Source organism: Panthera onca, chromosome F1 (assembly GCF_046562875.1).
Source record: "Panthera onca isolate mPanOnc1 chromosome F1, mPanOnc1 haplotype 2, whole genome shotgun sequence".
Classification (NCBI taxonomy): domain Eukaryota; kingdom Metazoa; phylum Chordata; class Mammalia; order Carnivora; family Felidae; genus Panthera; species Panthera onca.
In genome coordinates, this window is record NC_138355.1 from 41940331 (window position 1) to 41967993 (window position 27663).

A 27663-nucleotide genomic window follows, 5' to 3' on the forward strand; every position below is an offset into this window, starting at 1 on the left:
GTTACCTATAAGCATTCTGCCACTTAAATTGCAAAACTTGAATACCGTCAAGGATAGCTAAGTGTTAAAAGAAAGACTGAAAATTCCAAAACTTAAGGCAGTAGTAAAATATTAGTCAATGCCTGTGAGAAATGAGGCTGTCCCTTTATTCAGGGCGTCAGTGTTTAATGGTAAGCTGGGATGCATATAAGCTAGTCCAAGCATGAAGGGCAGTAGGACACTCATATGAAAAACCAACTTTGTTCCTCAGTTATCAAGATAAGAAACCTGTCATTTCTCTCATTCACTCTGTCAGCCTTGAGATACTCCAAGCAGACTTACCTCTGTGTTGTATACCCCATATATCAGGAAGATGAAGAGACCCTGTAAAATAAAATGGAGGGAAAAAGCTGTTAACGCTAATCATTTCAGCAGTAGAAATACCCGAAATAAACTTTCCTGGGAACAGACAAAAGAAGACACACTTCATCAAGGTCAATTTATTTTTCTATTTTTCAACATTAGAAGCTGTACCTTGAGCATTTATAAGGTAACATACCAGCACATCACTTACAGTGGTTGTGCTACGCAATTCTTCATAAATAGAAAATAAAAATACCATTCCTGGTACATAGAATATTAATTATAAAAATCAAAATGCCAGTTTCTGAAAGATAGCTAGGTAATGAAAAAATTAAACTCAGAAAATGTCATCAAAGTAATCAATAGCACTCAGCATCAATATTTCTAAACCCTGTTTTAGACTACGGAAAATGGAATATATTGGTTAAAGTCTTCACAGGAGTAAAAAAAAAATTTTTAATGAAAACAACTAAAAGGATAAACTTAGGGTAATAAATAGTTTCTAAACAATATTTAAAACTCCAGTTCAGGTTAGGATAAAATTTCACATTATCACTTGTAAAACTACACACATTTTTATTGTAAACTTTTTATAAAGAAGTTTCAAAGATCTGCTGTTTATTAGTCCTTAGTTTTAGAAAATACTTAATTGTAAAATATAAAATGAATCTCCCTAAAATATTAAATTTTTTAAGAAAATAAAACTGATGTAGTTTAAACTTATTAGAGAAAATAGCAAGAAATTTTCCATGTATTTTGGCTTTGCAGGGGAAAGAAAAAATCTATATTATCCTATTCTTGTTAGGTATGAGTAAACCAAATATGAGATAGATGCCAGGACTAAAGTCTGGAAATGGTTCAAATAGTTAAGAAATGTGACATTTCAAAAGGAAAATATTACAGGAATATTTTAATATTTGTTTTATATCTGCATACTTAACATCTTACAGGTAAAGGAAACAATCCTATAATAAGGAGATTGAATAAAACAGAACTAGGTTTTGCTCATCAGTTTCTTCTGTAACATATTTTATTTTTTAAGAACAATTTTACTTTCTTTATTATTTTCTTATGTAATCTTTACACCAACATGGGGCTCAAACTCACAACCCTTGAGATCAGGAGTTGCATGCAATACTGACTGAGCCAGGTGCCCCTCATCATTTTACTCTAGTATGGTATGTTCATTACAATTAATCTTACAAGTTTTCAATACTACTCTCTATATAATATCAGAAACAAACCTTCATTACATGTATTTGTATTAGGAAGAAAGGTTGATAAAGAGTTTTGAACAACCAAAAATGTCTACTGGGTCATTGACTTTTAAAAATTCAAGTACAGTGAGAGTTTCTTCACTGTGTATACATCACGTCCCATAGCTCAATATCAATACTCAAATCCATCCAAGTAGCCTTTCTCAAGATCTACATAGTGTGAATTCAACCGTCTTAGATGATACTCATTTTATAGGCTACTTGTTTGCCTATATTCTAGATAATTCAAGAAAAAAGTTCTCTGACTTATGACAAAACTATACAATAATTAATAGTGCTCCTTCCTTTCATAATTGCTAATTCTTTATTTCATATTGTGTTCTATAGATATAAAATTAAGAGTAGGTCACTCAAATTACTTCTATGTATGAGACAGGAGTATTTTGCTTTGTGCAGTACCTAAGTTCTTCACCACAATGCCTTGTGTATGGAACAATAGACACTGTGATTTCTATATGTTAAGAAATTCATCTGTTGGGGTGCCTGGGTGGCTCAGTCAGTTAAGCAGCTGACTTCAGCTCAGGTCATGATTTCATGGTTTGTGGGTTCGAGCCCCGTGTCGGGCTTTCTGCCATCACCCAGGAGCTCGCTTCAGATCTTCTGTCCCCCTCTCTCTCTGCCCCTTCAGTATGCTCTCTCTCAAAAATAAATAAACATTAAAAAATGCACAAAAAAAGAAATTCGGCTGTTATCTATATATTTTGAGACATCTATAGAAGAGCCCTTCTATGATGTGTATAATCACTTCTGTAATTTATCTATTTCGTAAATTCAATTTTCTCTAAAAGAAAAGAAAATTTCAAAAATCACATTCATTCTCCATGTCTTGGTAAAGTAAGAAGGATATGGAGTATGTTCTAATATTTTTATTTACTCTATTTCCATGTTACTTGTTATACATTTTAAGTTCTCACATATTTAACTCTTTAAAGTAATATAAAATGATCCACAACAAAAGTCTGCCTTTTGAAAAAAAGATTTAGACTGAAAAACTGTTTTAAATAAAGGCAGCTTCAGTCTCAGAAGTTTTTTTCTCTTTCTCCTTTCTCTTCAACAGATGCACACTTAAAAGCATGGTAAGCAATCCCCAAATTATTACTTCAAAGATCCTGAAAAAGCCTGAGACTTGAAATCACTCCAAGGAATCTCTGCTTTTTTTTCTCTTGGGTTGTCTACCTGATGTCACCACAACCAGCTGAAAAGTAAAACATTAATAATAATAATAATAATAATAATAATAATAAATTGTGTGTTTTATACATGGTGCCTTTTTTCCCCACTGATTTTACCAACTATTGACAGTTGTGATAATTTAGATCTAACTCTACAGAACTTCATAAGCCCTTCACTACTGGTTAAACATCTCATTTTCTCTTTTTTCCCAAGGGAAGAATCAAAACAGAAATAGCTAAACATAAAAATCTTAAGCCATAACTAGGAGCCACTTTTAAATCCCCGCAGGGAGAATACCTTTAAGAACAGCTGGAAGGAACCAACTGCCAAATTTCAACTGGCACTGAGACTTCTGAGCTCCTTCTACCAACATTCTGTCCCACCAAAGAGTGAACACTGTAAGTATGCCTTATTTCTGAAACGAATGATCCTTCATGTCTGTTGGGGAGTTTCTGCTATTCCATCCATAGACCTACCCATTCAAAATATATATGGAGTATTAATCTATAATGGAACCAATTTCTCAATGTTTCAATCACAGTAAAAATAACAGTAATTGGACAGGAAACATCCCAAGCGTAGCTGGATTCCTATAGCATGTGTATATATTATGGGCAGGAGCCAGGACCAGGGAAAGAACACAAGGGTATTACATCTGATGCTGTACAGGAGTTAAAAATAGAAACTTACAGGAAAGAAGGGGGGAAATCATGCTATATTATTTTATTTTCATTTATGTATGAAACATTAAAAACTGAGGCAGCTTTGTAAATATCTTCATTGTCCTAGAAGTTCATTGAACAACGTCGGCGGATAGATTCAATGGCTGACATCTAGTCTGTTATTTTTATATTGATTGTTCTGTACTTTCGTAGTGCACTTCATGACTGCTACAAAATCAATCTTTTCTGTGGTAATGTATTCTTTCCTGGCGATACAAAGAACAGGAAGGTGCCACTATACACAGTACATTGCCCACTCAGGAATCAGAAGAATATTAACAATGCTAATATATGTATAGCTCTCTCAAAGTACTTTCATTTGCATAATTCCATTTGTTCCTCACTACAATACTGCAAAGTAGGCAGCATGAGTGTTATTAGCTTTTTTTTTTACATATGAGGATTTTGAGGCTTGCTCAAAATGCCACCGTGCTGACAAGTGGGCAGAGGCAAGGATTAGTTTCTGACTCCTCATCTAATGTGCTTTCACATACAACTGCCTTAAATAGACACCTTCGTAATTCTGAAATCACCAGCTTCAAGGTAATACAATTGGTGAGCTCTTTAAAAGCTGAGGTGTTTTGAAAGCATATTATAGTTTGATTAGAACTGTAGAAGGTCAGGGACTCAGTATCCAGTAATAGAGCTGCTTAGACTAGTGCTCCACAGTCTAAGATGGCCTAGCAAATACAACAGGAAATACACTTTGCAACAGTGGTTCCTAGTTGCTATGCACCAGGTTCTGTCTTTTGTGCTTCCTTACAAGTTCTCATTCAATGATATATACTTGCTAGTTGCTGGGAAACATATCTTTTCCCATCAAAACGCTGCTAGGTAACCACATAGTCAAATATCCTTTATCATTATCATCATTTACTGACCTTCTTTGAATGTATGGTGCTATGCTGTGTGCTTTTATTTATTTACAAACCATGCTCCAACCTAGTTTCTATAAACAATTCCTGTTTGGGGGACGAAATCCCATGGAAACAAAAGCATTAGTGTGCAAGGATATGTGTATTTGCTTGTTGCAACACTGTGTGTAGTGGTAAAGAACTGGAAACAACCTGAATGCCCTTCAACACAGGATTGGCTGAGTAAATCGTGGTCTCTTCATCCCTTAAGATACTAGGCAGCTGAAAGAATGAGTTAGAGCTATGTTTATTAGCCTGGAGTAATTTCATGAATTGTTAAAGGAGAAGAGCAAGAGGAAAAGACACGTGTGTTATATCGTCTCTTTTTTTAAAACAAATGACAAAACCTCCCTTCCTCCTCCCCAAATACAACTGATTCAACAGGAGAACAGTGGAAAGGTGCACACCACACTGTTGTCACTGGTTTTCCTAGTGGAAAAGACGTGAGGGAGAGGAAGCAAGTCAGAAACATGTTAGAAGCACACTTAGAAAAACATGTATGACCTTATCAAAGGAGATGGAATGTACAATTCTATGGAGGATATTAAATATAAATATAGAAAAGAGAATCTGCACATGGATAAGGAGCTAAAGATAAGATGGACAAATAAAATACTGATTTGATTTGGGGTAAGATTGGGGTTTTTTCTTGACTCCTATTATTTTTTTAAAGCTTTTATTTTTAAGTAACTTCTACACTCAAAGTGGGGCTCGAACTCACAACCCTGAGATCAAGAGTCACATGACTGAGCCAGTCAGGCATCCCCACTATTATTTTAATATAAAGAGTACCTGAGGTGCCTGCGTGGCTCAGTCAGTTAAATGTCTGACTCTTGATTTCAGCTCAGTCATGATCTCACGGTTGGTGAGTTCAAGCCCCATGGCAGGCTCTGTGCTGACCGAATGGAGCCTGCTTGGGATTCTCTGTCCCACTCTCTCTCTGCTCCTCCAGCTTACATGTGCTCTCTCTCTCTCTCTCTCTCTCTCTCTGAAAAATAAATAAATAAATATAAAAAATAAAGAGTATAATACATTTGAACGAAAAAAGATGTAAGTGGGTTTATTTAAAATGAATTCATTGGGGCACCTGGGTGGTTCAGTCGGTTAAGTGTCAGAGCTCGGCTTTATCATTATCACGAACTTGTGTTCGTGAGTTCAAGCCCCGCGTCAGGCTCTGTGCTGACAGCTCAGGGCCTGGAGCCTGCTTCAGATTGTGTGTGTCCCTCTCTTTCTGCCCCTCCCCCACTTGCACTCACACACACACACTCTCTCTCTCTCAAAAATAAACATTAAAAAATAAGAAGAATTTATTATTTTTTAAAAGTGGGGTATAATTTACCAATAAATGTATACTTGTGATTAGTAGACTAAAGAAAATAAGCAGTTTATACAGCAGAACACATCAATTTTGCCAGGGAAAGTGAGTGCATCATGAGAAGGGAGCTAAAATCTATTAAGCGATGGCCTCTTATGGTATGTGTTTGGTTTGCTGCTCTTCTGAAGATCTGATTCTTGAAGGAGAAGGAAGCGTGGTCAGTGAGACAGCTGGGAAAGGGCATTTACGAGAGATCTTTGAGAAAGCACAGCTTCATGAAAGCACAGAGATCTCCAGGGGACACGCAAGGAGCTCAGAATTGCTAGAGCAAGTTGCTTTCAAGCAAGAGAGGGGAAGCTGATGAAACCAGAAGCAGGGGCAGCACCAGACTGCGAAAGGCCTTGCATAGCGTGTCAAGGAATCCAGTTATTCCTCTCCTAGAAAAGGGGGTCATTACAAAGTTTTCATCAGGAAAGTGATGTCAGGAGCTTTTGGGGGTTTTGTTGTTGTAAAGTAACTCCTGTAGCACTGAGAGAAATCGGTTAAAGAGGCATAGGGCAACCGGTTAGGAAGCTACAGTCAGGGTAAGAGAATCCAAAACGAGGGAAATGGTTATGAGAATTCAGAGACGTTTAGGAGGTACAGTCAAATATCGAACGGAGGTGGATGCTGACTGGACGGGACAGGAAAAAGCGAGAGCTGGGTTACAGGTGATCATCAGCTCACTGGCTTCAGTGACGGGTGATTTCCTAAGGCAGAGAATTAAATGGAAAAGAAGCATGTTTGCTGAGGAAAAGAATGCATTTATTATATGTGTCAGATGGGAATGTGGTCCACTGAGCAATTGGACACACAAGTCTGAGCCTCAGGAAGGATCTCTGGGATAGAGATACAGGGCTGGGAATCATCCAAGTAGGGATGGCAGTGGATGCCCTCAACTAGGGAGCACGTAAAGTAAATGAAGCCAGTGGCTGTAGACAGATTTCTGGGAAATGCCATTCCTGCTTCAGAGCTAAGCAGAGAGAAAACCAATGAAGGAGGAGTTAGAGAGATGGTGCTTTCATGGAAGCCAATGGAAGATTTTTTTCTTTATTTGGTTTTATTTATTTCTTTTAATGTTTATTTTTGAGAAAGAGAGAGAGAGAGAGAGAGAAGCAGGGGAGGGGCGGGGGGGGGGGGAGACACAGAATCTGAAGCAGGCTCCAAGCCCCTAGCTGTCAGCACAGAGCCCAACACAGGGCTTGAACCCACGAACGGTGAGATCATGACCTGAACCAAAGTCTGACACTTAACCAAGTGAGACACCCAGGCACCCCAGAAGAGAGTTTTAAAGAAGAAATGAGTAGCGGCAAACATAGGTTAAAGGCATAAACTCTGAAACCATACTGCCTGGGTTCCATTCCTGGCTCTACCACTTACTAGCTGTGTGAGCTTGGGCAAATTACTAAACATCTCTGTTCCTCACTTTCATCATGTATAAAATGCTCACAGTAATGTGCCTGTCTCATAAGATTGTTACGGGAACTAAAAGAGTAAATAAGTGTAAAGTGCTTGGAACAGTGCCTAACAGAGGTAATACTATCTGAGTATTTGACTGATGTCACATAAGATCAACTAAGAAAGGACCTGAAAATGCCATTAGATTTGGTAGTTACTGGATTCATTGCATTTACATTTGAGTAACTTCTATATGTCAGGCGCTGAGAACATAGTCATGAAGGAAACATTGAACTTGCTCTGAAGGAGCTTATATTCTGGCGAATAGCATTCATTGACTGTGTGTGCACTGTTCTAATCACCTGACAAGCATTATTACTTCGCTCATTCCTCACACTTACCCTGGATATAGGTACCATAATTATCCTCATTTTACAGATAGGAACATTGAGCAACACGGAGAGGTTCAGCAAGGAGCTGGATCCAGGAGGTGGCAGAATCGGGATTTGAATTGAGCTGGACTGACTTCGGAGAACACCTCCTTAGCCTCGAAATCGTATAGTCACCAGTTGGCTGCTGGTGACCTCAGTAACAGTGCCTTTAGAAGTATGGTGGGGACAATACCCAGAAACTGAGCATTGAATGGGAGCTGGTTAATTGAGAGATTGAGAAGAGTTGAAAGCATTTCCACAGAGAATCACACTGACAAAGTCCAAGTATGTGGATTTGTGGGGGATTTATTCTATTTGGGTGATAGAGTAAGGAAAGCGAAAGGATTAAGTAGTAAGCATGTTCTTTGGTCATGTCTTTCTCAAATACCTGTTTCAACTATTTCTTTGCAGCGATCTGGCTGGCGGTCAGTTCAAGATTAAGATCTCTGGTGAGTGCCTGAAGGGTATGTATTTGTTATTATTTATTGAAGCAAGATCAGTACAATTTCTTTCTTTCTTTCTTTCTTTCTTTCTTTCTTTCTTTCTTTCTTTCTTTTTTCAATATATGAAATTTATTGTCACATTGGTTTCCATACAACACCCGGTGCTCCTCCCAAAAGGTGCCCTCCTCAATACCCATCACCACCCTCCCCGCCCTCCCACCCCCCATCAACCCTCAGTTTGTTCTCAGTTTTTAAGAGTCTCTTATGCTTTGGCTCTCTTCCACTCTAACATCTTTTTCTTTTTTTTTTTTTTCCCTTCCCCTCCCCCATGGGTTTCTGTTAAATTTCTCAGGATCCACATAAGAGTGAAACCATATGGTATCTGTCTTTCTCTGTATGGCTTATTTCACTTAGCATCACACTCTCCAGTTCCATCCACGTTGCTACAAAGGGCCATATTTCATTCTTTCTCATGGCCACGTAGTACTCCATTGTGTATATAAGCCACAATTTCTTTATCCATTCATCAGTTGATGGACATTTAGGCTCTTTCCATAATTTGGCTATTGTTGAGAGTGCTGCTATAAACATTGGGGTACAAGTGCCCCTATGCATCAGTACTCCTGTGTCCCTTGGGTAAATTCCTAGCAGTGCTATTGCTGGGTCATAGGGTAGGTCTATTTTTAATTTTCTGAGGAACCTCCACACTGTTTTCCAGAGTGGCTGCACCAGTTTGCATTCCCACCAACAGTGCAAGAGGGTTCCCGTTTCTCCACATCCTCTCCAGCATCTATAGTCTCCTGATTTGTTCATTTTGGCCACTCTGACTGGCGTGAGGTGATATCTGAGTGTGGTTTTGATTTGTATTTCCCTGATGAGGAGCGATGTTGAGCATCCTTTCATGTGCCTATTGGCCATCCGGATGTCTTCTTTAGAGAAGTGTCTATTCATGTTTTCTGCCCATTTCTTCACTGGATTATTTGTTTTTCGGGTGTGGAGTTTGGTGAGCTCTTTATAGATTTTGGATACTAGCCCTTTGTCTGATATGTCATTTGCAAATATCTTTTCCCATTCCGTTGGTTGCTTTTTAGTTTTGTTGGTTGTTTCCTTTGCTGTGCAGAAGCTTTTTATCTTCATAAGGTCCCAGTAGTTCATTTTTGCTTTTAATTCCCTTGCCTTTGGGGATGTGTCAAGTAAGAGATTGCTACGGCCGAGGTCAGAGAGGTCTTTTCCTGCTTTCTCCTCTAGGGTTTTGATGGTTTCCTGTCTCACATTCAGGTCCTTTATCCATTTTGAGTTTATTTTTGTGAATGGTGTGAGAAAGTGGTCTAGTTTCAATCTTCTGCATGTTGCTGTCCAGTTCTCCCAGCACCATTTGTTAAAGAGACTGTCTTTTTTCCATTGGATGCTCTTTCCTGCTTTGTCAAAGATGAGTTGGCCATACATTTGTGGGTCTAGTTCTGGGGTTTCTATTCTATTCCATTGGTCTGTGTGTCTGTTTTTGTGCCAATACCATGCTGTCTTGATGATGACAGCTTTGTAGTAGAGGCTCAAGTCTGGGATTGTGATGCCTCCTGCTTTGGTCTTCTTCAAAATTACTTTGGCTATTCGGGACCTTTTGTGGTTCCATATGAATTTTAGGATTGCTTGTTCTAGTTTCGAGAAGAATGCTGGTGCAATTTTGATTGGGATTGTATTGAATGTGTAGATAGCTTTGGGTAGTATTGACATTTTGACAATATTTATTCTTCCAATCCATGAGCACAGAATGTTTTTCCATTTCTTTATATCTTCTTCAATTTCCTTCATAAGCTTTCTATAGTTTTCAGCATACAGAAGATCAGTACAGTTTAAATATCAGAACCACATGTGGCAGAATCTCATTCTATTACAAAAATCAAAAAAGATGAAATGTATTCTCAACCAAATTTAAGATAGCTGAAGGCTACAGATGAGAGAATTTTTTGGTAAACGTAAAAAAATCTAAAAAGTAGTCTTACCTTTTCTTGGTCTGATTCTGGACGAGTAGGTTCCAGGAATCTGCATTTTTAACACACACCTGAGTTGTTCTGATGCATAATAAAGTTTAAGAATTAATTCCAGCTCCACTATGTACTAACTCTGTGACCTAGGGCAAATTACTCAGTCTCTCTGTGCCTCAGTTTTCTCATTGTAAACGGAGATAATAATAGTACCTACTTCAGAGGTGTGTTGGAGGATTGAAGAGGTAAATTTTTAGCACATCTGGCTCAAAATAAGCCTTCAGTATGTCTTTGTTATGTAAAATAAACAAATCACAGTTTTAAGGGACAATCGACAAATTAGAGGCTGTAACTTTAGGGAGGTGGGAGTGTGCCTTATTAGAAGGCAAATTAAATTGTCATGCACTGATTTTCAGGTATTGTAACCAAAAAGCTTAGGGAGTAAATAAATTAGGAAGAATTTCAGGATAGAATTTAAAGAGTTTTGACAACAAAAGTTTTCTTCTATATTTGCAAATGACATGTCAGATAAAGGGTTAGTATCCAAAATCTATAAAGAACTTATCAAACTCAACACCCAAAAAAACCCAATAATCCAGTGAAGAAATGGGCAAAAGACATGAATAGACACTTCTCCAAAGAAGACATCCAGATGGCTAACCGACACATGAAGAAATGCTCAACATCACTCATCATCAGGGAAATACAAATCAAAACCACAATGAGATATCACCTCACCCCTGTCAGAATGGCTAACATTAACAACTGAAGCAACAACAGATGTTGGCAAGGATGCAGAGAGATAGGATCTCTTTTGCACTGCTGGTGGGAATGCAAGCTGGTGCAGCCACTCTGGAAAATGTTATGGAGGTTCCTCAAAAAATTAAAAATAGAACCACCCTATAACCCAGCAATTGCACTACTAGGTATTTATCCGAAGGATACAGGTATGCTGTTTAGAAGGGACACATGCACCACCATGTTTCTAGCAGCACTATCAACAATAGCCAAAGTATGGAAAGAGCCCTAATTTCCATCAACAGATGAATGGATAAAGAAGATGTGGTATATTTATACGATGGAGTATTACTTGGCAATCAAAAAGAATGAAATCTTACCATTTGCAACTACATGGATGGAACTGAGGGTATTATGCTAAGTGAAATTAGTCATAGAAAGACAAATATCATATGACTTCACTCATATGAGGACTTTAAGAGACAAAACAGATGAACATAAGGGAAGGGAAGCAAAAATAATGTAAAAACAGGGAGGGGGATGAAACATAAGAGACTCTTAAATATGGAGAACAAACAGAGGGTTACCAGAGGGGGTTGTGGGAGGGGTATGAGCTAAGTGGGTAAGGGGCATTAAGGAATCTACTCCTGAAATCATTGTTGCATGATATGCTAACTAACTTGGATGTAAATTAAAAAAATAAATTTAAAATTTAAAAAAAAATTCTTCTGGAGCTCTTTTTTTTTTAAGTTAAGCTAATTGGTCAGATATGAGGCATGTCATATATAGAGGTCCCCATTTTACAGATCAATTCTACAAGGATTTCAAAATATAGTTCAAATATTATATGAATGAGGACCTCCATGGTTGTAAATGACAAACTCAACTCAAACCAGATGAAACAAATAAAAGGACAGAGATTTATTGAGAACTAGCTCTAAGAATTGAATAAATAGTTAAATAATTAAATCTCAGATTTGCAAGAAGAGGAATGAACAAAGATTTCTCTGTCTGCTTCTCAGCCGTTCTCCCAGATCATTTTTCTCTGGTGGGACATGTACCACCCAAAGGGTCCAGGCTCTTGTTTTTACAGCTTTTAATACAAGAGAAAAACTGGTTTTTCTCTCTCAACTCTTGAGATAGGATTCTGGCCCTATTTAGGTCACATGTCACTCTGAATCACTCACTGTGGTCCAGGGAATGAGCTGTTATGGTGACAAGTCTACACCTTAACCAATCCTATGATCAGAAGAGCAGGATCATAAAAGAAGATGACCATTTCCATTCAGACCACTTAGCTAGAGCTGGAGGAGGGAGAGGGGTAGAAGTAATCACGTGGGGAACGTCAGTTACCCCAGTTAGTGTTTACGGCAGACACGGTCACTATCCTCAGGACTCACAACTTAGTGAGGGAGCAAAATATAGAAATTTGTATGAGCGCCTGGGTGGCTCAGTCATTAAGCATCTGACTTCGGCTCAGATCATGATCTTACAGCTCATGAGTTCGAGTCCCACATCGGGTGAGCTCGAGACCCACTTTGGGTGAGCACGATCCCCGCTTTAGGTAAAATAGGAGCCCCAGGTGAGCCCCACTTCTCTCTTTCTCTTCCCCTTGTGGGATACTCTCTCTCTGCCTCTCACTCACTTGTATCTTCTACCTCTCTCTCAAAAGAAAGAAAGAAATTTGTATATATGAAATAAAGAAAGGCTTATACATGTGGACTATGGTATTATAAAAATACAAGTTAAATACTAAAAGATTTGTGGAGAATCAAGATTATGAATTGTAAAAGAGAAAAAATAATCATAGTGACCAATGAGAGGGCTTATATCTGAGAGACAAAGATTATATGAAAAGAGAAAGTATATGAAATAAAACCTGCTTGGATGGAAAATCCTGATCAGAGTCTTGGTAGTTTTCTCACTAAGACCAAATTAGTCATTGACTCTGGAAAATGGCAGTGTTATGAAATGAATTCTAAGAATTAAATCACCATAGAAGCCAGTGATGTAAAGAGGTATGGAAATAATTAGAATGGAGTGTGGGAAATAAAGGCAGAGAACCCACATGAGGAAGGTATTGGAGGATCCCGAATGAGAATTTACCACAAGTGAAGGCAAGGAATTGTCAGTGACAACAGAGGCAGATGAAAAATCTGAGTGTTCTTCAGAAAAAAAAAAAAAAAAAAAAAAAAGTTGTAGAATTTGATTGACTGGATACAAGAAACCAAAGAAAAATAAGTGCCAAGGAATGTGAATATGTTAAACTTGAATGTGAAACAGAAAAAGGAGATTTGCAATGACGATTGTGGAAGACAGGGGCAATAGGAAGAGATTCTGAAAGGAGAGCTTAGCCAGACTATTTTACAGGAAAAGAGCATGAGAGGGTGTAGGAAGAGAAAAAAATAGAGTTGGTCTTCTGACAAAGCATACAATTAAAAAAGACCATCCTTGGATGGAACTGATATTGCAAAGCAACCCCTATTACAATTACAAAAGCAAGTGAGAAAACCACAGATGTTTCGATCAGTTTTCCACATTAACACGGTTACCATTCTCAGTTACGGTTGCTTCACAGATACTTTAGTCAATTCAATCCTATTAGGATTTTAATATTTCTTAATTCAGGATATTGATTTTAACATAATGGAATTTTACAGAAGGTGATATCTGGTGTCTAGATTAACCTAGAAGTCGAGATGTACGTCAGCTGAGACATTCATGTCCCTGTTCATCCCTCTATTATACCGTTTCTGCAGTGGATTCCCCCACACAGCTTCCATGCTTGTCTTCCTCCTGAGTATCTGTGCTCCTTAAGGACACAAACTTATTTGCCCTTGTAATCCTAGTGGCACATAGTGAGCCCTTACAAATGAACATTAAGTGACAGAAATAAAGGCCTTACCAGTGATTAAGTGATTTACCCAGTTTGCACTTCTGGTTAGTAGCAAAGCCAATCCTGGGATCCAGACCTCCTGTACCCTAGTCTCGGGCATAACCCACAGACCATGCCCTCATCTTGCACTCTTTTATAAAGATTTCTCTTACATTTCGATACCAGGTAGCTGCCCTTCGGTGCCCAACTTGGTTTTCATTCTAAGGAAATTGTCTTAAAATCAATTTCTTTGGCTGCTGGGTGCTCAGAATTAAATTTGTGGCTCGCCATTAGCCCCTTTTTTACTTTGTCCTAATTTCCGAGTATCTCTATACGCCATCCCAAACCCTCCTTGGAAAAGGTAAGAAAGCAATGCCCATGCAGCATGTATTTAGGGTCCAGCACTGTCCCTATGACTATGAAGGACTGCCTCTTGACTTCATATGTATAATGTCCTATTTTCCTCTTTCATACCTTATTGGTATAAATTTCTCAACCTTTTTTATGAAATATTACAAATTAATATAAAATTCAAGACTTCTGGATCATTCTATGAAAGAATTAAACTGTTGGAAAAAGCCCTAAAGGAGAGTGCCTGGGTGACTCAGTCAGTTGATGGTCTGACTGTTGATTTCTGCTCAGGTCATAATGGGCTCTGCTCTGAACATGGACCCTGCTTAAGATTTTCTGTCTCTGTCTCTGTCTCTCTTTCTCTCCCCCTTTCCTTCCCTCTCCTTCTGCCTCTCTCCCTGGCTTGCTCTTGATCTCTCTCTAAAATAAAAAAATAAAAAATTTAAAAAAATAAAAAGCCCCAAGAAGAGGAATGGTGAAGGAAATTATGTGTATTGATATAACATTACACCGCAGACATTAAAAACAATCTTTTGGGAAAGATTTTAATCATGTGGGAAACTGCTTAAGATAAATGAGTGAAGGGGGGGTGCCTGAGTAGCTCAGTTGGTTAAGCGTCTGACTCTTGGTTTCGGCTCAGGTCATGATCTCACGGTTTCCAGGTCATGATCTCATGGTTTCCTGAGTTGCAGCCCCACATCGGGCACCAGGCTGACAGTGCGGAGCCTGCTTGGGGATTCTCTGTCTCCCTCTCTCTGCCCCTCCCCGACTTGCGCTATCTGGGTCTCTCTCAAAATAAATAAATAAACTTAAAAAAAAAGATAAATGAGTGAAGAAAACAGGATTTTACAAAAGGTATTACCCCAGCTGTGTAAAAGGAAATGCATTTAAAGAGAAAGGAACAGATACCTGAGTGGTTCAGTCAGTTAAGCACCTAACTTTGGCTCAGGTCACGATCTTGTGGTTCGTGAGTTTGAGCCCCACATTGGGCTCTGTGTTGATTACAGCTCAGAGCCTGGGGCCTGCTCTGGATTCTGTGCTTCCCTTTCTCTCTGACCCTGCCCCTCCCGCGCTCTCTCTCTCTCTCTCTCTCTCCCTTCTCTCAAAAAATGAATAAACATTTAAAATTTTTTTAAAAAACATAAAGAAAAAGGAAGGAAATATGCCAAAGTATTGATGATTACCTTTAGTTGTAAGATTGTGGATAATTCTTTTTAAAGAATTTATTTTAGGGGGATGCCTGGGTAGTTCAGTCAGTTAAGTGACTCTTGATCTCTGCCCAGGTCATGATCTCACAGTTTGTGAGGTTGAGCCCCACATTGGGTTCTGCACTAAGCATGGGGCCTGCTTGGGATTCTCTCTCTTGGTCTCTCTCTGCCCCTCCCCTGCTCCCAAACACACGTGTACTTCCTCTCTCACAAAATAAGTAAACATTTTTAAAAAAGATTTTATTTTTATAAGTATTCTCTACTCCCAACATAGGACTCCAACTCACGACCCCAAATCAAAAGTCACATGCTCTTCTGACTAAGCCAGCCAGGCACCCCAAGATTATGGACAAATTTTATTTCCCTTATACTATTATATATTTCTCAAACTTTGTATATTTCTTATTATCAGAAAAATATTTTCTAAAAGTCAATTTTAAAAGATTTTTAATGGCACAGGGCAATAAGTGTAAACTGTTAAATAAGAAAAATCTGCCTACAGAAGCACCTGGGTGGCTCAGTCGTTTAAGCGACCAACTCTTGATTTCTGCTCAGGTTGTGATCTCACGGTCGTGGGATCAAACCGTGCTTCTGTGTGGAGCCCACTTGTGATTCTGTCTCTGTCTCTCTCTGCCCCTCCCCCCATTAAATAAATAAACTTTAAAAAAAGAAAGAAAGAAAACTGCATAGGAATTTGTATCACAATATAATCACAACCATATAAGAAAACACATTTTACAAAATGGACAAAATGCACCAAAATATTTTAAGTGTTGCTACTATGTGGTAAAACTCCAGGAAATGTCTTTTTCCTGCATTTTTATCCTTACTCTCTCCTGTGTCTCCAATGGGTTTGTGTTTCTTTTATAATCAGAACTGCCTCTCCAAATAATGTAAAAAGAGCTTCATAAGCATAAAAACCTAATAAATGTGAAATATCCAGAGTAGCTCTTCTGCTACTTATGTATGAATAGTATCTGCTAGAAATCTAGACTTCTACTTTCATTTTGAAAGGTCACTATACACTTCCAGGAAAGAGTTTTGCAAAACCATCTTAACATTTTAGCAGAAACTAACAACCTGTTAAGCTTCCTAGAACTTCCCAGAAGATCAGAGCTAACAACAACTTCCATACTTCCTGTTGTGTCTAGAAGATAATCACATAGAGTAGACATAATTACATAGGGGTATTATGCTACTTTGCCATCTGGTGACAGAACATAGGGACAAGTTGTTGCTATGAACCAAAAAGAGGCTACAGGAGCCTCTTCAGGGAATTTGGGCAAATTGTTCTAGGCCAACAAATTAACTAAGTAATTGACATGGTTTGTTGAAAATTTTGAAAAGCAAAAAAAAGCATAAAAGTCTTGGCATGTTGAACCGAGCTGTATCTTTTGCCAAAGACAACTGCAGTTCTTGGAATACATACCATTTGGACTTCAGAGTGTAGTTCAATAGAATTCTCATCTTAAGGTGCTGCGTTGACCTTATGTACCTTTCAAGTTGAACTTCATCAGGACCTACCTTCACTGAACATGTACTGTTGAGTGCGCACTAGGAACATGCATTGCTGGGTGCTTGAATTGCCTGGATATTTAACTTCCAGAATCCTAGTCTCCAGACTTGTCCTCAAATCCAAGGGCTTCTCTGTTAGACATATGCCAACTGGTGTCAAATTTGGTGCATTAAACATAGTAAAAACAAACAAACAAAAAACAAAAACAAAAACAAACCAAAAAAACCTACTTTGAAATAAAGAACAAGTATGAAATTTAAAAAATCAACCATAAAATGGCCTAAGGCCAAAATGTTTGGAAATTTCCCCATAAGTCTAACCCTCGTCATAGTATTTGTAAGAGCCAGAACTCCTAAGGCTAGCCCTATGCAAGTTCCCTTTTCCAATTCCTTGCATTTAATTTGTTCATTTTTAAACATTTGCACACTACTTTATGGGGTTTTTTTTAAGTTACTTTTATGGAACATGATTTCATTTTGGACTCAGTGAATCCCATTTTAAAAAATGAGGAAAATAAGTTACTTGCCCAACGTAACAAAATAAAGTAGCAGAGCAAAGATAGAACCTAGATTTCGTGGCTCTTAGTTTGGCATTTGTTCTACTATTGCACACTTCCATTTAACTAATAAAATGGCTTATTTGTGTCTGTTTCTCTTTCTTTTATGCCTAGAGTTATCATCTTTGCTCTCTTCATATGGTAGACCAAAAATTAATTGGTGACTTTCTTATAGAAGATAGTATATAAATACAAATTCCTAAGAGGGATTCAAAATTTTATCGAACCCATTTTATTTATTTATTTATTTATTTATTTATTTATTACTTACTTACTTACTTACTTATTCCTTCCTTCCTTCTTTCCTTCCTTCCTTCATTCATTCATTTAAATTTTAGAATCCCAGCATAGTTACCATACAGTGTTAAATTAGTTTCACGTGTAGCCCATCTTTAGAAGGTGAAACTGAATCTACCATTTCTGCCAAATATCTTGAGTTTTTTACTCAACAAATTTTTGGACTCAAGCTGACATCTTCTGAGAAGATTAAGCAGCTTGCAAAAGCAATGGGTCCATTATAATTTACATCCTGTTTCACTTCACTGTGAGTAGTTGAGGGTAATGTGGGTCTCCGCAACATAATCAGACTTTCAGTTCTTGACACCATAAACAGTAACTTAATTGTCTCTAAATCCTAGACCGTTAGCCATTCTTTTTCAAAACGTGTAAAACACTACTGAGTAAATCATGGAAAGTACTTTCAGTCCTAACGAGTATAAAATAAGGCGTTATTGTAGGCTCTTTATTATTTTACTTTATAGTTAAATAACAATTATTCCATGAACTGAGTAAGCACCAGCCTCTTAGCTGATGGTCTAGAGTGTTCTGCGTCACCTGAGTGTGACTTTGGAAGTAGCTAATCCAGTTATCTTATCGAAGTAGGAAGCAACAATTTTGCATCAAATATATTGACAGTAAGAGCATCACAACAGAAGTCCTTTAACATTAAAATAACTGTGAGATGACTGTTCAATAGGATGATACTCAGATACTTGGGAACACCTTTGTGGCTGACATCTTGAGAGCTCTGTTAGGTTGCATTTTTCAGGTAAGAGTTCTTCAGGCCAAAATAACACCTTCTGTGTTACTGCAACAAATTTCTGGGCTTCTGTATGGCTCTAAAAGTGTTCAAAAGAATACTTGCATGTGCCCCTCCTCCCACATCCATGTACAAGTATGCTAACCCGCAATCTGCAAGAGTACACAGAAGTTCTTAGTATGGTACGAGAAAAGGATAGTTCTGTCTTGTGTATCCAGTTTCTAAGCTCATTGGAAGCCCCTCCATCAACAACATGGAATATCAGCTCTTCAGACACTTGACAGGATTTCAAGCATCCATTGACTGCAACCCAGAACTTGCCACAAGCTGTTTCTAGACACCTGATATTTGTGAGAAATGGCATCTAGGATATATGTCAACTATTCCTAGATTTTTTGAGGGCTATTTCTGTGTAAAGTCAGAAAACAATCATACAGTATTTGGATCACATCAACACTGCTCCCTTACACAAGTGCCTTCAGTGAGTAATGCCATTTCTACAGGAATTTTTTAAAGTTTTATTCTTATCAAGGTTATGCATGGACATGATTTCTGGAATCAAATAGTTCTCTAAGACATGTAGTAAGAAACACTGACTTCTACCTCCAAATTCAAATTTCCTCCTCACAGAGGCCACTGATTTTCACTGATTGTTTTCTTACTTAACTCAATATGTCTAAATAATATGCTTCTATTGCTACCTCCTGGTTTTCAGTTTTTGTTCTTTTTTTTTCCATAATTTTTTTTTTTTTTTTTTTTTAGTAATCTCTACACCTGATGTGGGGTTCAAACTCGTGACTCTGACTGAGCCATCCAGGTGCCCCTCATTTTCTATTCTATCTTTGACTCGCCACAATGGAAGATGTGAATTTGGCTCTTTAACCCCACTCTGTCTCATTGACAGTGTTTAATGCTGTCATTGGTGTGGGTGAAATCTCATTCCTTGAGGAAGGCATTTGGAGACCCTTTCAGTTGGAAAGGGTCTGGGAAATTTTCTTAAGTTGTTTCTTCAATAGTTTCTTCTCTCTTCTCTTAATTTCTTTGTCCCCTCCCCCACCATTTGAAATACCCCATTATCTGAATGTTGGATTTCCTGAATAGAATCTCTAAATTTTCTTTATTTCCTTATATTCCCTCTCTATTATTTTATTCTGCCTTCTGGGATATTTCCTCAACTTTATGTTCCTTCCTTTTATTCCGTTTTTTTTTTTCATTTGTCATATCATAATTTAATTTTCAAAAACTGTGTGTTTTTTCTTTGATTTTTTTTCTTTTAACAGTGTCTGATTCTCATTTCAGGGATACTAATTATATTAATCATAGAATTTGGGATTTTAAAAAATTTTTCTTTTATGTCTATTTAAGAGTAGGACACAAAAAAGTTGCCTGGGGTTGGAGGTTTCACCAAATGCTTATCTGGTTAGGGTGTTTTATTGGCTTAAAATATTATAGCATGAGCTATAAATAACATTAATGCAATTGTCCAACCAGTTTATCATTTTAAAAGTCAGATTTTTAAAAATTAAAATAACTTTTGAAGCTTTTTTATCTTATATTAAACAAGTGGCATATGCTCATTTTAGACTACCTGTCAATTGATTCATGAGTTAGAAACTAGAAAAAAAAATGCTTAAGTTATTTGTAATTTTGAAGTCTAGGGATAACCACTGTTATCACTTTGGTACATATCTTTCTGGACTTTTTTCATAACTAAATGCATTCTGTTTGAAAGGAAACTAAAATTCACCCTATACTTTGTTTTATAGCCTGTGGTTTTCACGTAACCTATTACAACCATATTGTCATTGTCATTAAATTTAAGTTCAATTGTTTTCCTTTTGCAGTTTTGTTTACATTGCATATAATGTATTAGTCAGCCTCACTTTAATAGCTTGGAAAATTTTAGGGAAAAACCATCAAGAATGAACTTGAAAACATTTCTAAGGAAACTAATAAACTGACTTTGAAACAAAGAACCCTTATTAGACAAAACCTGATCTTTCATAATTTTACTTGCTGAGAAATTGTAGCATTGGAGATTTACAGAGAACTTGGATTTCTACCAAAATTGATGATCCATAAATTTTACTATTTGAGTTTGAAGGAATGTAGAATATGATTTTGACAAGTTTTTGAATTGTGTTCTGAATGACATCTATCAACATACATGACAAAAGCTGAATCAACATTGCAAGTCACATGGAGAATTTGATTCTTAGGAAATTGGCCACTGTCAACCCAAAGCAAAACACAATATCCAGTTCTGGGGCCCACAGTGAGCCACGAGGACTCCCATCCAGATGTAACCCAGGTTATTCTGCAATGTGACCACAGTTCCTGGAGTAAAGTACTCAGGACTTTGGAAGCCAGAATTTTAAACCTATTGTCTTTTCCTTTTAAAAAAACTTACTTTTCTCTTGTTTGGGCTTAGTTTGGTTTGGTTTTATGAAGTGATCATTTCAGTATCTCACAGGAGCTAAAGAAGACAAACGAGGATCTAGAATATATCAGGTGTCTGTCATGCCTGCTAGACATGTTATCTACTTCATCACATATATTCCCAAAATAACCCTGTTGTAGAGAAAAGAGGCTCAGAGAAGTCAACTAACTTCTGGGTCACGCCTAAGATGGTAGGTTACAAAGCCAGGAATTAAAACCCAGCTCCAAGTGTGTTTTCTCCCTGAGACCAACGCAGCCTTCTTGTGGAATACTATGGAAGAACAGTGGGGGTTCTGTACAAACTGGTAACATCCATGGTATACTTTTTGAAGAGCAGAGCACATGCTTGACAGAAGAATTACATGTGGGGAGAGGAGCATGAGACCCAATGATTCTATGTCCCAGTTATTTGTGACAGTCCCAATTTCTGTCTGTGAGTATTTCCTTATGCAATTGAACATGAGCTCTGATTTTTGGTTCATAAAACCTTGGCGGCATCAGTATAGGCTATCCTGAAAAACAGACTTAATGATAACGACTCCTGTGTGAAGTAATCGATCCTGTGTGAAAACACAAGGATTCCATTCCGTGGTACTCTGGGTGAAGGACAGGCATGTCCGGAAATGACCGAGCTGCAAGCTCTCCCCACAAAGAAGAACTCCTATTTGGGATCTTAAAATGGAAGCAGAAACAATGCTGACATTTAAGAGAATGAAAATAACTGTTCTTTAAAGTAGAAAGGTTCCCTCTAAGTCTCTCTCCTATTGTGACTCAGCAAGTCTAAGAACCTCGGTATCTAGATTGTTTGGGGAGAGATATCATCTGAAAAAAAGAGGTGACCCCAACACCAGGAAGAGGATGGCTTTGGCAACAGCAGACCACCGAGCCTTCATGGCAATTCACTCCTGGAGGTGTTTAGTGCACTAGCTACATGCCAGGAACTCTGACGGATGCGAGGATACAGTAATGCTAAAATTCAGCCCCTCCTTTTGAAAATTAACTATCTGGAAAAGAAAACAGAAAGGCAAACAGTGAAGTACAAAAGTTGTCTGGGGGATTCTTCAAAATTCTTCAGCATCAGGGCAAGTCAAGGAGGGTCTACTAAATACGACACCAGACACTACTCTAAATATTTTACCTAAGTTTCAAAGGATGAATAGGAGTTTCCCAGGGAGCTACATTTTTTTTTTTTTTTTTTTTTTAGTGTTTATTTATTTTTGAGAGAGAGAGAGTGCATGAGAGTGAACAGGGGGTGGGGGGAAGACAGAGGATCTAAAGTGGGCTCTGTGCTGACAGCATCATGAGGCCATGGCCTGAGCCAAAATGAAGTTGGATGCTCAACCTACTAAGCCACCGAGGCACCCCAGGGAGCTACATTCTTAACAAACCCCCACCCCCTTCTTTAAGATTGGCTTTGGGGAAGATAATTCACTAGTAGAGATCATAGCTGGGCCATTATACTTCCCCAAGTGTGACCTTTTTATTTTGGGAGCATCAGGAATGGAGATCCCATCCAGTTTGGAGTGTGGGCATCTTGAAGGTAGGTCTGTATCTTGTTCCTTCTTGTGTTCCTGCTATTGAATGCAATGTTCAATAAATCTTTGATGGATCAGTGAATAAATGATTAAACAAATCAACAAATTAATAAATGGTTTGGTTATGATCATCAAGTGGAAATAAAACTTCTAAGAAAGACTAAATAAAGGCTTTAACATTATACAGTACAACAGGAAACAACAGAGGTTAATAATAATAAATAATCTTGCTTAAAAATTAATCTTCCCCTCAGGAATGCAGCCCCATTCTAGCTGATGGTTTGCCTCCATATGGTGGGCACTATTTTAGCATCCTCCCTAATTCCCGCCTTCGTTAGACATCTTGACTTCCGGATGTTTGTATCTAAGAAAGTGGTTTCAGAGAGAAATGAGAAATTATTTCTCACACCTACCTCCTGCCTAAGGCCTTCTGAGTTCAGTTTCCCAAGGAACCACACCCTTTTCCTAGATGGGAGAGGGTGAGGATGAGCTCAGGATCTGTCATGGAGTAGGAATAAACAAATTGATAAGGTTGTGTGATGGGGCAATTTGCAGGGATGGAACAAAAAATTCAATAAGGATTGGAAATAGGTTCAGGGATGGCATTGAGAGCCTAGAATGTCTCTTGCACAGATTACTTTGTCAAAATGATCTTTTTATTTATTTATTTTTAAGTTTATTTATTTTGAGAGAAAGAGTGCGTGCAAGTAGGGGAGGGACAAAGAGAGAGAGGGAGAGAGAATCCCAAGCAGGCTCCACACTGTCAGGGCAGGGCCTGATGTGGGGCTCAAACTCACAAACCATGAGATCATGATCTGAGCTGAAATGAAGAGTCAGATGCTTAACTGACTGAGCCACTCAGGTGCCCCAAAATGATCATCTTTAAATAGCTATGTTAAAATAACCTTCTTAACAGCTTACTAGCTGTTATTAACCTTATTGTAACTGTTGCCAACACCAGAAGTTCCTATAAAAGTACCTTGCCAAGAGAGGATGGGATAATCCATAGAAGACCTGCTATGAGTGATTTTGATGGGTCATCAAGGGAAGGGAGTTGAATTATCATTACCAATTTCAAGTGGCACTGCATATCTTTTATTAATTAAAAACTTCCCTTTATTGAAACAAATCCTAGAAGTGAAAAGACATGAGATTTTTCAGCAAGATACATTTTCTAATTTCTTTTGGCATGAACTCATACCAAGAAATACCTTGTTAATAACCATCTGGACTTTGGACCATGAGCTCTCCCAGCTAAGGATTATAAGACTATGATTTAAAATGACTGACAGGGGCACTTGGGTGGCTGAGTCTGTTAAGCATTGGACTCTTGATTTTGACTCAGGTCATGATCTCATGGTTGTGGGATCAAGCCCCAAGTCTTGCTCTGTGCTTCACATGGAGCCTGCTTCAGATTCTCTCTCTCCTTCTCCCTCTCCCTCTGCTCCTAAATAAATAAATAAATTAATTAATTAATTAAATGAAGATATAGTCAGAAATGAACATATGAACATATGGGGCCAATGAGGATTCACATTTATGGAGGGAAAAAATAAGCCATTGAATCTTAAAAATAGAAGGGATATAATTCATCTGTATGTTATTTGAAGCCATTTCCCAGCACTTATAACCTCCTTGTCAAATGATTCCTACCGAGGCGCCTGGGTGGCTCAGTCGGTTAAGCATCTGACTTCAGTTCAGGTCATGATCTCACAGTTTGTGGGTTCAAACCTCGCATTGGGCTTGCTGCTGTCAGTACAGAGCCTGCTTCAGATCCTCTGTCCTACTCTCTCTCTGCCCCTCCCCAGCTCATGCGCGCATGCTCTCTCTCTCTCTCTCTCTCTCATTCTCTCTCTCTCAAAATAAATAAATTAACAAAACAAAACCCCCCAATGATCTCTTACCTGCTTCCAACCCTTACTGCTTTGTGGGCAGCTAGATCTGTTCGGGGCAGCTCTGATTTATATTCCGATATTGTGCTGAACCCTTCCTTGCTATAAATCCCATTCCTATGCCCAGTTTTGCTCTTTGGGACAACACAGAAGAACTCTATGCTGCTTTCCATTTTCAAAATATTTGAAGATATCGGACATGTGCCCTCTTGCATCTTCTCTTTTCCAAGCTAATTGTTATGAGTTTTCTCAACATTGATCTGTGACAGTGTTTTGATCTCTCTCTTCTGGCTGAACACACCCTAAATTATAATGTCTCTTGCTATAGAGCAAAGTTGGAACTGAATCCATATGTGGTTAAACAGGCTCACAGTCCAATGGTTGGCGTATTATAATTCTGTTAATGTAGCCTAAAATTGCATTCAAATTTTAATAACTACATCATACCCTTGGGCTATGCATGGTGGGCATGTAATTATATGAATAATTAAAACCCCAGATCTTATTCATATAAACTATCAAGTTGCCCCTCCCCTATTTTGTGTACTTTATTTGGAGGATATAAAATATCCCTCTTTGTCTCAGCTTGTTTATTTTGATACGTAGCTAGCTTTTTATGATTAAAAGAGTAGATTGATGCTTTAAAAAAATTATTTTTCCTTGTAAAAATTCAGATGGTAATAGTACAAAACAGAAAGTAAAAATCATCCCCAATTCTACACCTAGGAGTGATTGCATTTTTAAAAAAATCAACACACAAGTTTATTTTTATAATGGTATCAAAGAAAACATTATTTATAATAGTAAGTTTACCGTTGCTTTGTTAACTATGTTTTGTCTTTTTAAAAATATTTACTTATTTGCTTATTTATTTTTACAGAGAGAGAGCACACAAGCAGGGGAGTGGGGCAGAGGGAGAGAGAGAATCTTAAGCAGGCTCCACGCTCAGCACAGAACCAAATATGGGGCTCAATCCCATGACCCTGGGATCATAAACTGAGCCAAAATTGAGTCAGACACACAAATGACTGAGCCACCCAGGTGCCTGTGTTCTGTCATTTTTAAGTTTAGAATGAGACCTGTGGCATAATACAGAAAAAATACAAGTTGCCAAACGGTGTAATTCCACTTTGGTTAATTAAAAAAGAAACTCCATGCATATTGATGTGAATGTGCAATGTTTACAACGGGATCACACTATATTCTGTCTTATAACATGCTCTTTTCTCTCAACATACACATCTTTTCAGGTAATAGAGAATAACAACATTATTTTTAATGGTTGTGTAGTGTTCTATTGCATTTGTGAAGTACAACTTAGACAAGTGATTTGCTTCCAAATTACACTTTTATAAGCAGAACTATGGTAAACAGTCTTTCTGCACTTGTGTGATTATCTCCTTGGTAGAAATTACTAGAAGCACCACTATCATAATTTTTTTTTAATTCCTAACTTTGTCATCTACTATGTCTCTCCTAGTTTTGTATTTTCGGTAAATGTGATAAGCACACCTTTTTTCTTAATCTGAATTTGATAAAATTTCCAAACACAGACTCACATCAAGGGTCACCTTCTGTATAAAGCCTTTCCAATGCCTCCCCTCCTCCCACCTCAGATCAACTGCTCTTTTCTTTGTGTTTCCAGTTCACCCACTCACCTTCTGTAGCCAATCATTTTAATTCTCTATCATTGTTTTTTTATTATTATTTTTTGCTTTCCCAGAGTCTACTAGACAGCAAAGACCAAGCCTTCTGAGTTTTACGCCTCTGCTCCCACCCGAGTGAACATAGTTCCTGGCACATAGAAGGACATTATGAATGAGAGAAGAAATGAAGGATTGAAGGGTTCAACATAGGATCAAGGACAAATTCCCACAGCATACTACTAAATCCTAGTTTTTAGGTTTATTTGAACTTTTAGGCAAAAGTCAGCACAGAACTTTCATTGTGGTTAAGTCAAGGGCTCATTCATTTTGTTCATTTATCACGTCATCTATTTTTTTCTACACAGATGTCATCGTTCATTTTTTTTTTTCCACAAAATTTATGGAGTGTTTAATATGTTACAAAGTTACTGAGGTACGGACTATGGGAAAAAACAAAAAAGACCTTAACCTCAATAAGCCTACTGTTTGTAAGGAAACCAGCTATAAGTGCTATCATTATCATAATGAATAGGAACCACAAGAGAAGTCTAGTCAAAATGTTATTAGGATTCACGGAAGCAAAAAATAGTTTCCTTGCTGGGCAGAGATGATGGTGGTGGGAGTTCATAAGGATGAATTGAAAGGGAAGGCCAGAAATTCTTCTAGGATTTTGATGGATTCTTGTCTCACATTTAGGTCTTCCATTCATTTTGAATTTATTTTCGTGTATGATGTAAGAAAGTGGTCCAGTTTCATTCTTTTGCATGTTTTCCCTACACCATCTGTTGAAAAGGCTGTCTTTTTTCCATTGCATATTCTTTCTCGCTTTGTCAAAGATTAGTTGACCATATAGTTGTGGATCTATTTCTGGGTTTTCTATTCTGTTCCATTGATCCATGTGTCTGTTTTTTGGGTTTTGTTTTTTGTTTTTTGTTTTTTGTTTTTTGTTTTTGTTTTTGTGGTTTGTGTGTGTGTGTGTGTGTGTGTGTGTGCCAGTACTGTCTTGATCACTACAGCTTTGTAATATAACTTGAAGTCTGGAATTGTGATTCCTCCCGCTTTGCTTTTTCAAGATCGCTTTGGCTATTCAGGTCTTTTGTGATTCCATACAAATTTTAGTATTGTTTGTCCTAGCTCTGTGAACAACAGTTGCATTTTTATACACCAGTAATGAAGCAGCAGGAAGAGAAATCAAGAAATCGAACCCATTAACAATTGCACCAAAAACCGTAAGATACCTAGGAAAGAAGCTAACCAAAGACGTGAAAGATCTGTATTCCGAAAGCTGTAAAACATTTATGAAAGAAATTGAAGAAGACACAAAGAAATGGAAAAACATTCCATGCTCATGGATTGAAAGAACAAATATTATTAGAATGTCTGTAGTACCCAAAGCAATCTACACACTTAAATGCAATCCCTATCAAAGTACCTAGGGATCTTTTAAAATCCCAGGTGCCCTGGGGCACCTGGCTGGCTCAGTCAGTAGAGCATGCAACACCTGATTGAGTTTGTGAGTTTGAGCCCCATGTAGGGCATAGAGACTACTTAAAAAAAAAAAAAATCCGAATGCTCTGGTGGCATCATAAAGCACCCCAGGTGATTCCAGTGTTCTGCAACGTTTGAAGACCACTGATATGACCGTACTCAAGATATTCAAAAGGTAATAGGGGGACTAGCTCTACCACATACTGAGATATAGTATAAAATTATGGCAATTGAAACAGTGGCACTGGCATGAATATACAACAGACAGATGAAATAGAGCTCAGAAAGAGATCAATGTGCATACTTGGGGATGTAGAATATAAATTAAAAGAGTTCAAAGAGAA

The 27663-nt window shown here is 37.8% G+C and overlaps 1 long non-coding RNA gene across 4 annotated transcripts; it reads left to right on the forward strand.

Annotated features, from left to right (window-relative positions):
* The first annotated feature begins 3114 nt into the window (after positions 1-3114).
* LOC132686336 (uncharacterized) lies at positions 3115-26874 on the forward strand. Of its 4 annotated transcripts, none has more exons than XR_013553044.1 (4): positions 3115-3190; positions 7619-7896; positions 8023-8075; positions 25909-26874. It is a non-coding gene; the product is annotated as an uncharacterized LOC132686336 (long non-coding RNA). The 4 variants fall into 4 exon arrangements; XR_013553045.1 differs by having other exon boundaries at positions 8023-8060; XR_013553046.1 differs by having other exon boundaries at positions 7619-7786.
* Positions 26875-27663: the final 789 nt, after the last annotated feature.